The following is a 13,562-nucleotide window of genomic DNA, read 5'->3' as shown; positions in this document are numbered from 1 at the left end:
ACTATCAGTTTGCTTAACAATAGGCCGTTGACTCCAGACTGCACACGTGTGCGCGCACAGCTTTGTGTATAGAAATAGCAGAGAAAAGTTGGTGATAGGACTGGGGCATATGGTGATCCTAGAAGGAAAATCCCCAGGATGGAGAAGCAGGAGCTCTGACATTGACCCTTAGATCACTAACACTGTCTGGAGGGGAAATGGGCTGGACCACGTAGCTTTCCCACGGGGCTGTAACTGAACCAAAATTTTGCTGTGTAACGGCTGACCAGAAGGCTCCAATTCTGCTGGCCCCAAGTGCGCAGCTCACATAGTGGCCATCCTGTTCTGGAAAGTGGGCTTTGTCATCATTCAGCTATATCCTGTCTCTGGGTGACCTGAGAGTGACCTGTAAATGTTTGCTTTCTAGTAAGAAAAATGAATCCATCAGTCATTGCTGTATTTAGTACTCCCCTGCCTCCACTGGCTCCCTTTATGAGTCTCCTTAAACAGAAAGCCAGTGAGAATAAAGCCTTTAGGTCACAGCTAGTTAGATCAAACAGCCTCCTTTTGTGGTTGGTCAAGCTGAAGTTCAGGGAGAAAAAGTAAGCTGCTCAGTGATCTACGTCTCCTGTGAGATGCCTGGGAATAGGAGGCTGTGTTTCCAACTGTCACCCACCCCATTCTCTGAAGTGCACCAGCCGGGCAGCTCCTCAGAGTATGAGGTCACAAAGCTTGGTCTCCAAGTCTATAGGTCACTCCTGTTTCCCACTCTCCTTCCTGCTTCCCTTCACTCTGAAGATGCCCTCAAACCACATAAATGATCCTACAGGCCTCTCAGCAAGTTTCGTACTCGTCTGACTATAAGGATCCTTGCTTTGAGAATAGCAGTAGGGGTCCCAGGTTGGTTTTTAAATTTTATTTAGAACTTAAAAAAATTGTTTTTTTCAATTAAGAAGGTTTTCTGTAATTTTATTTTTATCTATTTATTTATTTATTTATTTATTTAATTTTCTAAAGTATAATTTATTGTCAAATTGGCTTCCATATAATACCCAATGCTCATCCCAACAAGTGCCCTCCTCAATGCCCATCACCCACTTTCCCCTCTCCCCTACCCTCCATCAACCCTCAGATGTAATATATCATACATACCCAAAAAGGGCACATATGTGTACTAGGTAGATTTTTAGAAGCTAAAGCTTATAACCAGCATTGAGAAGAAGAAACAAAACATTACCAGCTCCTGGGAATCTTTCATCACTCTCTCCTCCCCCTGCACATAGGAATTTAGCACAGTATTTATACAGTATATTTATCTAGTCTGCTCAGGTCAGGATCTCATGGTTTATGAGATGGAGCCCCTCAAATTCTTGCTTAGAATTCTCTCTTTCCTCTCTCTCTGCCCCTACCCCCACTCCCCCCCCAATGCACACACTCTCTGTCTCTCAAAATAAATAAATAAATATTTAATTAAAAAAAAATTTAAGGTTTATTTAATTTTGAGAGAGAGAGAGAGAGAGTTCTAGCAGGGGAGGGGCAGAGAGAGGAGGGAGACACAGAATCTGAAACAGGCTCCAGGCTCTGAGCTGTCAACACAGAGCCCAATGTAGGGCTTGAGCTCAGGAAACTGTGAGACCATCACCTGAGCCAAAGTTGGACGCTTAACCAACTGAGTCACCCAGGCGCCCCAATAAATAAACATTTTAAAAAGAAATAAATGAGACCCTTAAATAAAACAAGTTAACATAGGAAGAACCGAGAAAGGGAGTGTCATGGCATTTTGATAAGCGTTACAGAAGAGAAAGAACTGTTAGGGTCAGAAATCACTAAAAAACAAACAACCTTCGGGGATTACCCTGCTTAAAAAATAACTCCAGTATCATCTTGTGTTTAATATTATCACCAGTTATTTTTTTTACCCTAGAAAACAGAAAGTAATTTTTTTTTTAAATGTTAACTTCACAACTGGGGATAACCACTATTACCTTTTTTTTCTTTTAATTGTTTGTTTTTGAGAGAGTGTGCGTGGTGGAGGGACAGAGAGAGAGAGAGAGGGAGGGAAAGAGAGGATCTGATGCTACACTGACACTGCAGATCCCGACAGAGGGCTCGAACCCACAAATCGTGAGATCATGACCTGAACTGAAATCAAGAGTTGGGTGCTTAACCAAATGAGCCACCTAGGCACCCCACCACCACTACCTTTTTGATAAGCATTGTTTCAGCCTACGTAAATATATTTATATATATTTTTTACAATCATGCTGGTAGAACACTTAACTGTTTTGTAACTTGCTTTATTTCTCTAACAATGGGTCAGGGGACTTCTATGCAGATAAGACACACAGGCAAGTTCAAAACCTCTAGCTTCTCATTTGAGAAGAATCTAAGAGAGAAGGTAAAATAGTCAAAACAAATTTAAAGCCTTCACAATTTATCATGAACATTCTCCCATTAATTTATCTTCTGCAGTATGATATTTAATGATAATATTTTTTTTCCAGCTATAAGAAGGACCATAATTTACTAAATTCATCCCTTATACGTGGACATAGGTGATTTCTAATTATTCACTGCAATGGGTAGTCTTAGAGAGAGATCCCAGGGCATATTCATTATTGTTTACTTAGAATAAATTCCTAGGGATGCATGCATGGGTGGCTAAGTCGGTTAAGTGTCCGACTCTAGATTTTGGCTCAGGTCATGTTCTCACTGTTCATGAGATTGAGCCCTGTGTCTGGCTCTGTGCTGATAGAGCAGAGCCTTCTTGGGATTCTCTCTCCCTCTCTCCCTGCCCCTCCCCTGCTCTCTCTCTCTCTCTAAAAATAAATAAATAGACTTAAAAAAAAAAAAAGAATAAATTCCTAGAAGAAAAATTACCCAGGCAAAAGCTATGCACTTTTCAAAACATTTTGATGCTGATGCCCAACCCCATCCCCCTAGAGAGGTTGTACTGATTTACAACCCCACCAGTAGCTTTTACGAGCTTTGCCAAAGCTGAGTACGTATGGGCGTTTAAAGGGGTCTTTGGCAATTTGACAGGGGATGTGATACCTTGTGGATCCTTTAACTTGTCTCATGCGTGGAGCATCAGTCTCATCTGGTCGCTGATGCCTCTCACAACAGAGCCAACACCTACCCATCTTTCCAGTCCCAACCCCCTCTCTTCCTACATGCGGGCACAGGTGCACACAGCCACTTATGTTTCAGCAAAACCCACACATCCCTAACTTAATATTCCGATGTTTCTTCACCTCAGATGACACTCCTACTCCATCTCCTCTCACCTTGGCCTTTCCAGTAATATCTCTCAAAATGTATCATTTGAGACTATTTCAAAGGCCGCATCCCACGTCAGGTCTTCTTTGACACTCTCAAGCAAATATAATGTTTCCCCTTTTCTTCCGTACTTCTCTTCCGTCCATCATATCCCCCCCACTTTAGTTCTACCAGATTTATTTTCTTCCACATGGACTATATCCACATCTGTAGATGTGGATATTTAATAACAATATTGTTATTAAATCATCACTGGAAGTCCCTTTAAGGAGCTGAGCTTAAGAACTGTGACTCTATAGTCTTGTCAAATCTGTTTCTCTCTTGAATATGGTAGGAAGGCTCGATAAATATTTGCTACTAAGGATGAAATTCAAACAGTAAGGTGGAGAGACCAAACAATAATTATGTTAAGTTTACTCCTTGGGACTTAAGCATACATTTCATCACTTTGAAGTAACTTTTGTTATCAATTCTCCACTCATGCCAACACGTTGAAAAGGCAAACTGAGAGGCTTTCAAAACGTACTTGAAATAAGCCATGATCTTTCGTCTTTTAGACACCTTTAAACAACAAACATTTTGGTGATCCCTAAGTAACTCTTTGAAATTTCAGACTTCCTCAGCCAGAGGACTTACAAATCAGGAAGCAAGTTAAAAATGTTATTCCTTCATCACAAGGATGCAGACTGAAGAGATTAGTTCATGGAGTGGGGGTAAATTGGAAAGATCAACCAGGCAGTTTTCAAAGAAGTCTGCATTATTAGAAAACACATAAATGCCCTGTAAATAAAGAACATTGTTTATACAGGCTTCCATTAAAAAAAAAAAAGAGAGAGAAAAAGTCCTGTTGATCATTCTCAACATCTTTATCTGGCTTTCTCACCAAGGGGAAAAATATTTGCATATACCATTAACTCACGGGGCACTGCCTGTTCTTGGCACGAATGAGCATAGAGTTAGGATTTGCCTGCTATCTGGACATCCACACTTGGGTGTGTGCTCTGTTTTTAGATTGTGTGTTTTTCTCTTTTTGTTCCTCCTTCTTACTGTATGTTGCATTGAAATTAATACAGTGTAAACCGCTTCGTCAGTTTGAGGTCATTAGTCCTGTAGTTTGAGCTTGGGTTTTTTCCCCTTGGGGCAATCAGTACCAAAGCTGAGAGTACTGAGTGGCTCAATCTTGTGTCTGGCCATTCCATTACTATGTCTAACTGCTTCTCCATCCAAGCAAACACAAGGACCATGGTCGCATGGCAAGAGGAGGTTAATTTATACTTCTTCTGATGATGCTGGTGTTCTGCTGATGACATCCACTTGTGGGAATGAGAAGTTGACTCACACCGTTGATTATTCTGGTTTTAAATGATCTGTAGCTCTGTCTCCTCCAGCTCATCTGGGTCTGACTCATTCCTCCAAAGCAGACTTTGCACCCAATTTTCCAAAGCTCAGTCTTAGATTTTGTTGTTTTTGTTGTGGTTCAAACTTACCCTTTTGAAAAAAAAAAGGGGGAAACCCATTTGGTATATATACAATATATATGGTTTATATGGGTCTTTCGTAAGCCTGAGCATAAGGGACAAAAAATTGGCTCAAGTGTCCCTGCCTCAGAGAAGCCATCCCTGAGTCTCGAGATGAGGTGAGGACCTCCTATTAGAAACTCTCTAAAATTGTTCTTTACACTTTTAGGATTTTTATAATATTTTTTAAAGTTCATTTATTTTATGAGAGGGAGAGAGAGGGAGAGAGAGGGAGAGAGAGGGAGAGAGAGAGAAAGAGAGAGTAGGAGGGGGGCAGAGAGAGAGGGAGAGAGAGAGAATCCCAAGCATATTCCATGCTGTCAGTGCAGAGCCCGACTTGGGGCTCGATCCCACAAACTGCAAGATCATGACGTTAGCTGAAATCAGGAGTCAGATGCTTAACCAACTGAGCTACCCAGGTGCCCTGGGTTATTATGATCATATTTATATAGTTAATTATGCAGTTATTCATTTATTGTATTTGTCTGCAAGTAATTAAGTCTTTCAAAAAATAATTTCTTTATAAGTCAAAACCACAATGAAATACCACCTCACACCTGTCATAATGGCTAAAATTAACAACTCAGGCAACAACAGATGTTGGCGAGGATGCGGAGAAAGAGGATCTCTTTTGCACTGCTGGTGGGGATGCAAACTGGTGCAGCCACTCTGGAAAATGGTATGGAGGTTCCTTAAAACATTTAAAAATAGAGCTATCCTATGACCCAACAATTGCACTACTAGGTATTTATCCAAGGGATACAGGTGTGCTGTTTCAAAGGGGCACCTGCACCCCAGTGTTTATAGCAGTGCTATCCACAATAGCCAAAGTATGGAAAGAGCCCAAATGTCCATTGGCTGATGAATGGATAAAGAAAATATGGTGTACACACCCACCCACACACACACACACACACACACACACACACACAAAATGGAATATTACTCGGTGATCAAAAAGAATGAAACCTTGCCATTTGCAGCAACGTGGATGGAGTTAGAGTGTATTATGCTAGGTGAAATAAGTCAGAGAAAGACAAATATATGATTTTGCTCATATGTGGAATTTAAGAAGGGAAGTAAAAATAAGATAAAAACAGAGAGGGAGACAAACCATAAGAAAATCTTAAATACAGAGAACAAACTGAGGGTTGTTGGGTGGGGGAGGGGGGTAGGCATTAAGGAGGGCACTTGTTAGGATAAGCACTGGGTGTTATGTATAAGTGATGAATCACTAAATTCTGTTCCTGAAATCATTATTACACTGCATGTTAACTAACTTGAATTTAAATTAAAATAAAATAAAATAAAAATAATAAATTATTTCTCTCTATGTAGGGTTTAAAAAGTACATAGAATATAGTAGTGTTCAAAAAGATTTATTTTTTTTAATGTTTATTTATTTTGAGGGAGAGAAAGCACAAGCAGGGGAAGGGGCAGAGAGAGAGAGAGGAAAAGAGAGAATCCCCAACAGGCTTCACAATGTCAGCGCAGGCTTGATCTCACTGTGAGACCATGACCTGAGCCAAAATGAAAAATCAGAGCTTAACCAAGTGAGCCATCCAGGTGCCCCTCAAATACCTTCTTCTTTTTTTTTTTTTTAATTTTTAAACATTTCTTTATTTTTAAGAGACAGAGAGACACAGTGCGAGGGGAGAGGTGCAGAAAGAGAGGGGGACAGAATCTGAAGCAGGCTCCAGGCTCTGAGCTGTCAGCACAGAGCCCAATGCGGGGCTCAAACCCACCAATAGTGAGATCATGACCTGAGCCAAAGTCGGATGCTTAACCAACTGAGCCACCCAGGCGCCCCTCAAATATTTTATTCTTGATCAATATCACAGTACTCCTCAAAACCATTTTTCTATTTCTCATTTTCTCTCTCTTTTCTCTTGCTCAGACACTCTCAAAACAACTTCATCAAAAGGAAATGACTATCCATGAAACAAAGTAAATGGATCTCAATGCATAATGTTAAGTGAAAAAAAAGACTGACTCAAAAGGCTACAGTGTTTGATTCAATTTATACCACATTTTGAAAAAGTTAAAACTATTGAAACAGAAATCAGATTAGTGGTTGCCAAGGACAACCTTGGGGGAAGAGGGTTGACTATTAAAGAACTTTTTGGAACGATGGAAATACTCTATATTTTGATTATGGTGGTGGTTACATAACTGTATTAGTTGGCTAGGACTGCCATAAAATAACAAGAGACAGGGTGCCGTGGAAATGTATTTTCTCTTAGGTCTGGAGCCTAGAAGTTCAAGATCAAGGTGTCAGTAGGGTTGATTTCTTCTGAGGCCTCTTTTCCTAATTTTCAGATGACCACCTTCTTGCTGTGTCCTCACATGGCCTTTTCTCTGTGTGGGCACCCTTCTATCATTTCCTCTTATTATAAGGACACCGGTCCTATTAGATTAGAGTCCCACCTGAATGACCTCATTTAACCCTAATTTCCTCCTTAAAGGCCTGTCTCCAAATGCAATGATATTGAGGGTTAGGACTTCAACATGTAATTTTGGGGGTACACAATTTAGTCCATAATGACAACTGTATAATCGAAATTCACAGAATTGTGCACCTTAAAATGGTGTGTTTTATTCTTTGTAAATTATACTACAATAAATTGAAAAAATAAACAATTCATTCATTTATGTAAAAAGTGTGCTGTACATTTAAAAACAGAAAACACACATTTCTGTGAGTATTCAGAAAAATGTACCTTATTTATTTTCATGATCTTCATTCCTTTAATCAGAAAAACAGAACAAAAAGAGCCCTCTCCACTCCCCTTTCTGGCTCCCCATTTAGTATTGAATGGGTTAAATGTATCCTTGAAGTCATATTGTTTTTGACTCTTAATAATGGTTATTAAATAGAACAAGTCAGGGCAGAGAGCTCTTGCATAAAAAGGCTGCCAATGTAGGCTACGTTAGGAATCCGCTGGGAGACTAGTCTGGAACAGCATATGGGAAAGGTTGTATGTAGGGGCAGTAGCCAACTTCATATTTTCCTGGGTAACTTCTTTGGGGGCTAGTTGAGGTCAAACTTGAAATAATTTAGGACAGATTTTGGGGCAAGCAGTCTGGTGTTGGGAAAAATATATGGCCTTGCATTAAATCTTTAGATGGGTAGATGATTTTCAATATAGACTTCTCCACTTATTACCTTGGAAATGTTACTTAACCTCTCTGGATCTTCATTTCCTCATCTGGAAAATGGGCTAATAAAAGTTAGCATGCAGGGTTGTCCTGAGGATTTGAAATAAAGAGTGTAAAACCCCAGTATTGAGAGCTGGCTCTCGGGAGGCACTCCACAATCTATAGCACTTAACATTCCTTGTGATTTGGGACAGCGGAATTCATGGTGGGTCAGGCTCAGGGATAGAATGCTTAGGCTCACAGGGTCATAGGCCCCTGATGTGGTCTAGTTGCTCTTTTGGGGGACAACTGCTATGTATAGGGAATGATGGAAGATACCTGCCTCCCCCTGCCCCCCCCCCCCCCGCCTCCCCCCGCCTCCCCACTGTGAAACCCCAGAGCTACCTTCTGGAGCTCTCTGTTAGAGTCTTTGCCCTTGTTACGAGAAATGTAGTGCCTAAGGAGCTGCAAATTTATCTTTATTCCCCAAGAGAATTTTGGCTTCTGAGTCAGAAGGAAAAAGTTTTCTTCTGCTCTGCTTGGGGTTTCTACAGGGTCCCCCAGGCTCAATAGTAGTACAATTATAACTGGACACATATAATAGGAGAGTGTTGATCAGCCAGTCCACTGCTTGGTGTGTTAGAAAGTGCCCTGCATTAGAACATAGGAAACCTTGGCCATGATCTCTTTTATTCCCCAAGTAAGCGATTTGAGGTAGATATTTGTTCCCCTGTGGGTTTTGTTTTCTGAATCTATGAAGGGAACATGTTGAGTTAAAGAACTGTTAAGCTCCTTTCCAGCTAGGATATTCTAAAATCCTATGGTGTGAAGCTGGAGAAATATCTTAACTAATTAACTGACTTGCACAAAGCTTGACGCTATGTTCGCTTGATGCTGAGCTCTGTGCTGACTTCTGGGAAGACACAGAACTCTCCCAGCCTGACCTTGTATTTCTATCACACTGCTACCTGTCCAGGATTGATTCCCATTTAATGCTTTTATTAGTGACCTAGAAGGCATGTTAATTCCATTTGTGGGAGGTTCAGAGCTGGGAGTGTTGACACTGTAGAATCTGATTCTTGTAGAATCAGGTTAAACAACAAAACCAAACACCTTTAAAGTTCAGAAAGATAGACCAACACTTGCAAGATAAGTACATAAGTTACAATTAAGTACAAATAGAAGAAAAGTCTCTAACTCGGGTTTAAAATAAGTTAAATTTACAGCTATAGGATAAGACATACAAGGTGGTAACTTTGAGCATCTGCCCTGCTCTTCTGCTCAGCATCCTGGGATTACATGGTCACAAAGTAAGACTAGTCACCAAGCTGGAAAAGGACTGAGTCTCCCTAAGATCTCCCTGTCTGGCAGTTATATAATGCCACTGACATGGTTGGGAGCCCATTCAATCATCTCTTCCATTCATAACATTCCCCTGCCTTTCCATGTATTTGCTCCTTTGAGAGCAAGGTGTGCATTATGTAAGCTTGTATCCACTCCTGTATCCCTAGCCCATAGTTCGTTGATTTGCACACAACAGGCAAGTAAAAAAAGAGAAGTAATTCCTAAGTTTGCAAGAAGTGCATGTGAAAATAGACCAGGAGTTTTAAGCGATGTCGGTTAACCACATGGTGGAGTCACCAGGAAACACCAAGATCATCTTGGGCTGTGTTAATAGGAGTATGCAGTAGGCAATAAGAGGACTCTGTACTCTCTGCTGGCCAGATAAGTTCATGAACATTGTGTCCCATTCTGGGTACACATTTAATGAGAGGCATTAAAATTGGAGCCTGCCCAAAGAATGAACAAATCGGAGGAAGTATAGCAAAGTGGTTAAGGCCACCCACTTTGAAGTCAGATGGACTTGTTGTTCAAGTTCAAGCTCGGACACTTACTGTGTGATCTTGGGAAAGTTGCTTAACCTCCTGTAGTCTCAGTTTCCTCATCTATAGAATGGAACTAATTGACAGTACTTATCTCATGGAGTTATGGAAGATTATGATGAGGATGATAAATTATGATTTATATTCGAAAAAGTAGAGGTGTTTAGCCAGAAAATTTGGAGCCTGAAGAAAGGTGTGGGGGAGTGGTGAGGGAAGTAAGTGGGAAGTGGTATCTATGTAGATATTTGTTTTCTTGTGTTTTGTTAAATGTTTATTTATTTATTTGAGGAGGGAAGGGGCAGAAAGAGAAAGAGAGGGAATCCCAAGCAGGCTCCATGCTGTCAGTATAGAGCTCTACATGGGGCTCGATCCATGAACCTTGAGATCATGACCTGAGCTGAAATCAAGAGTTGGACGCATAACCAACCGAGTCACCCAGGTGCCCCAAGATATTTGAAAAACTGCTATTGGGAATAGGTATTGGACTACTTCTGGGTCAGTTCATATGACAGAATTAGATCAAATAGTAGAATTTGCAGGAAAGAAAACAATATTGCCTCCACATTTGGCAGAAATTTGGACAGTTGTTATTTAAAAATGGAATTCAAGACCACAAACAGTGTTCAAGCAGATGCTGATTTTTTATCTTAGGATGGTTCAGAGGGTGGTCCTGCACTGGCTCTTAGGGATTCCCAAACTTGGCTGTGCATCAGAATCATCTGGGAGTAGAGCTCAGGAATATTTAATAAACATTTTATGGGGTGCTGATAAAGCTGGTCCCTGCATAGGTAATTTAGACCCATTGGACTGGAGGATGGTCCCCTTTCACCTATATGACAGGATTCTGGCGGGGAAGTATTGAGAGCAGAAGACACGAAGATAAAAAAGTGCCAAGCATATTTTGGAGTCATTGGGCTAGAATGGAGGTATCAAATAGAAGAGGGTTTGGGGGTCTCATTGGAAAGAAGTTAGGGCCAGTGTGTGAAGAGCTTTCAATACAGGGTAGGGGAGTCTGCAGGTTACTCAGGGTTCCATGATAAATGTAGCACGAAGGTAGTTACAAAAATTTCTCATTCTGGGAAGGTGAGCTAAATAATGAATAACGGCAATGTCAGACCCCAAATTCCGTCCCTGTTGGAGTTCACCATCTTGTATCCTGTAACTTAAATCATCACCTTCCATTTTCTTCATTCCGCAGCTACTGTCAGACAATGTGCAGTGATTGATTGGTTCCATGACCCGAGTGCTCCCTTCCAACCACAGCACATGGAAAGGCAAGGAGGGTTTTCACTTAGGTAGTCCTCCCAGATAATAGAGGGAGCACCCACTGGTCTACTCCACTGACAAGCAACAATCTCAAGATCACAGTCTTGATGTCAGAGGTGCCTCGGGCTGGAAGGCAAAGTTCAGCTTTCCTCTTAAGGGACACGTTCTCCTGCCTAGGTCCAATGTACTGGATTCTCTCATGTAAGTGTTTTTGTTCTTATCTCAAGGCAATTCTTAAGCTAATTAGTTGCAATTATTAGCTCTACTGCAGTAGAATGCACAATAACAGAAGGGGGAAATGAGGTCATTAGGGAGATACAATCAGTGTCCTGAGACAGCATATAGAGGAACTGCAAATGATCCCACTGACTGATTGAAGTTTAAAAAAAAAAAAAATCTAAAACCAAAACCCATTCCTGAATCCTCAGAGAGCCAAGCACACAGAGAAGTGCAAAACAGGAGATAAATTCTGTACTTATACAATGTTCCTTCTAATATCTGCCCACATCCTGAAGCCATGTCCCTAAGGAGGGTTTCCTGTGGGAAGAAATCACAGCAGGCAGAAAGAACAGAAGGGCTTGTCAGAAGCCACACAGGTTTAAAAGCTTGCTCTTCACTGTTGACTCTTGGATTGGGGGCTGGTCTGTTCCATCACCCATACGAGAGTAGAAACACCAACCTTGCTGAGTGTTGGAGGCCTTGTGTGTGAGGCACCTAAGGTTGGTCCTGCTCTGCGTCTGATAAATGCAGACTGAGTTTGTGATTTTCTCCGCAGCAACCTGGCTCTCCGGCTAAGTCAACATGTGATTTTCTTGGTCCTACTTTTATGCTTTTGTGAAGACACTGCTAATTTTCTAGGATCGTCTCTGCTATTCCCGTAACATTCCAGCCAAACATATGTGAATTTGCATCTTTTCAGGGAGGCACTATAATATGCGTTCAAGAGTTAGGGAGCTGTATTAATTCACCAGCGCTGCCGTAACAAAGTACTAAATACTGGGTGACTTCAAATAACAGAAATGCATTGTCTTATAGTTCTGGAGGCCAGAAGTCTGAAGTCAAGGTGTGAGTAGGGTCATGCTCCTTCTGATGGCTCTCGGGGAGATGCTGTCTTTGTCCCTCTAAGCTTCTGCTGTTTCCCCTCCATCCTTGATGTTCCCTGGCTTGTGCTGCCTCATTCCATTCACACGGCTGTCTTTTTCCTGTGTGCTTCCATATGAGCCTCCCTCTGTGTGTCTATCTCAGTGCCCACATTTCCCCTTTTTATAAGGACACCAATCCTATTAGATTAGGGCCCACCCTAATATCCTTATTTTAACTTGATTACCTATGGAGAGACCCTATTTCTGAAGAAGATCTCATGCTGGGGTACTGGAGATTCGGGATTAGGACATCAACGTATCTCTTTTGCAGGGGATGTAATTCAACTCAGAGCAGTAGTCATACAGATCTGGGTTCAAATCCTGACCCTACTATTTACTGGGTGTGATCTTGACCAAGTTATTCAGCTCTCTGGGCCTCAGTTTCCTCATCTCCAAAATCAGGACTACATTACTCACTACCTTATGGGCTTGTTATAAGGATAAAAGGAGATACTGTTGGCCAAGTGTCTGGCAAGTGAGGAGAGAGAAGGGCATTTTCATGGATGTATCACTCTTTGTGTATTCTCAATAGGCACCCCTGTTGCTGCTCGTGTAGAATCTGGCAGATGTGCCTTCAATCCTGTAGAATGCATTGAGTGCCTAGCTGGATCACCACCACTGTTTTTGCCATTGACAATTACCTTTGACCATTTGAGTCTTCTTTCAGAAACATGGTCATTGATGAAAAAGTCTTGAGCCCCTATGAAGCAGGGCCCAGATAGTTAGGATGTCCTATAGTAACCTCACCACCATTTCTAGCTGAGCACCACAAGCAGAAGGAGAACAGAAAAAAAATTGGATGGGATCTCATGCATGTCTAGATATTTTGTCATTCCTGCACAGCATGGGTGAAGGGACTGAGAGGTACACAGTGAGCTGAACAGGAAAGGTAGGGGCAGGAAGAAGGGCATGATCTGAAAAAAAGCAATGACCTTCTGGGTACCTAAAGCCCCAGGCATAAATACTAAATGGTTGGATGCACAAACACAGTTTGGGTTTCTCATAAAATCAAAACCTGGTGTAATAATAATAGTATTGTAGTTATGAAGGAGTTGTATGCTTAAGTACTTAAGGGTGAAATCTCTCCCAAACTTCTGGTTCCAGTCCCAGATCTGCTAAAATAGACTCTTGATAATGGAGCCTGAGCATCTGTATTTTTATTTAAAAAAAATTTTTTTTAATGTTTGCTTATTTAAAAAAAATTTTTTTTAACCTTTATTTTTGAGACAGAGAGAGACAGAGAATGAACGGGGGAGGGTCAGAGAGAGGGAGACACAGAGTCTGAAACAGGCTCCAGGCTCTGAGCGGTCAGCACAGAGCCCGACGCGGGGCTCGAACTCACAGACTGAGAGATCATG

At 41.4% G+C, this 13,562-nt stretch overlaps 1 long non-coding RNA gene across 1 annotated transcript in view; it reads left to right on the top strand.

The window, feature by feature from the left end:
* Nucleotides 1-770: 770 nt before the first annotated feature.
* The window catches only part of LOC125152175 (uncharacterized), a 59,423-nt gene continuing 46,631 nt past the window's right edge, over nt 771-13,562 (top strand). The window contains exons 1-2 of the long non-coding RNA XR_007147071.1: nt 771-879; nt 10,995-11,263. This is a non-coding gene — a long non-coding RNA (uncharacterized LOC125152175). The remainder of the gene's footprint in view (nt 880-10,994; nt 11,264-13,562) is intronic.

Source organism: Prionailurus viverrinus, chromosome E1 (assembly GCF_022837055.1).
Source record: "Prionailurus viverrinus isolate Anna chromosome E1, UM_Priviv_1.0, whole genome shotgun sequence".
In the NCBI taxonomy this organism is placed as follows: domain Eukaryota; kingdom Metazoa; phylum Chordata; class Mammalia; order Carnivora; family Felidae; genus Prionailurus; species Prionailurus viverrinus.
Note: the sequence above shows the minus strand (reverse complement) of the source record. Positions and strands in the feature narration are given on the sequence as shown.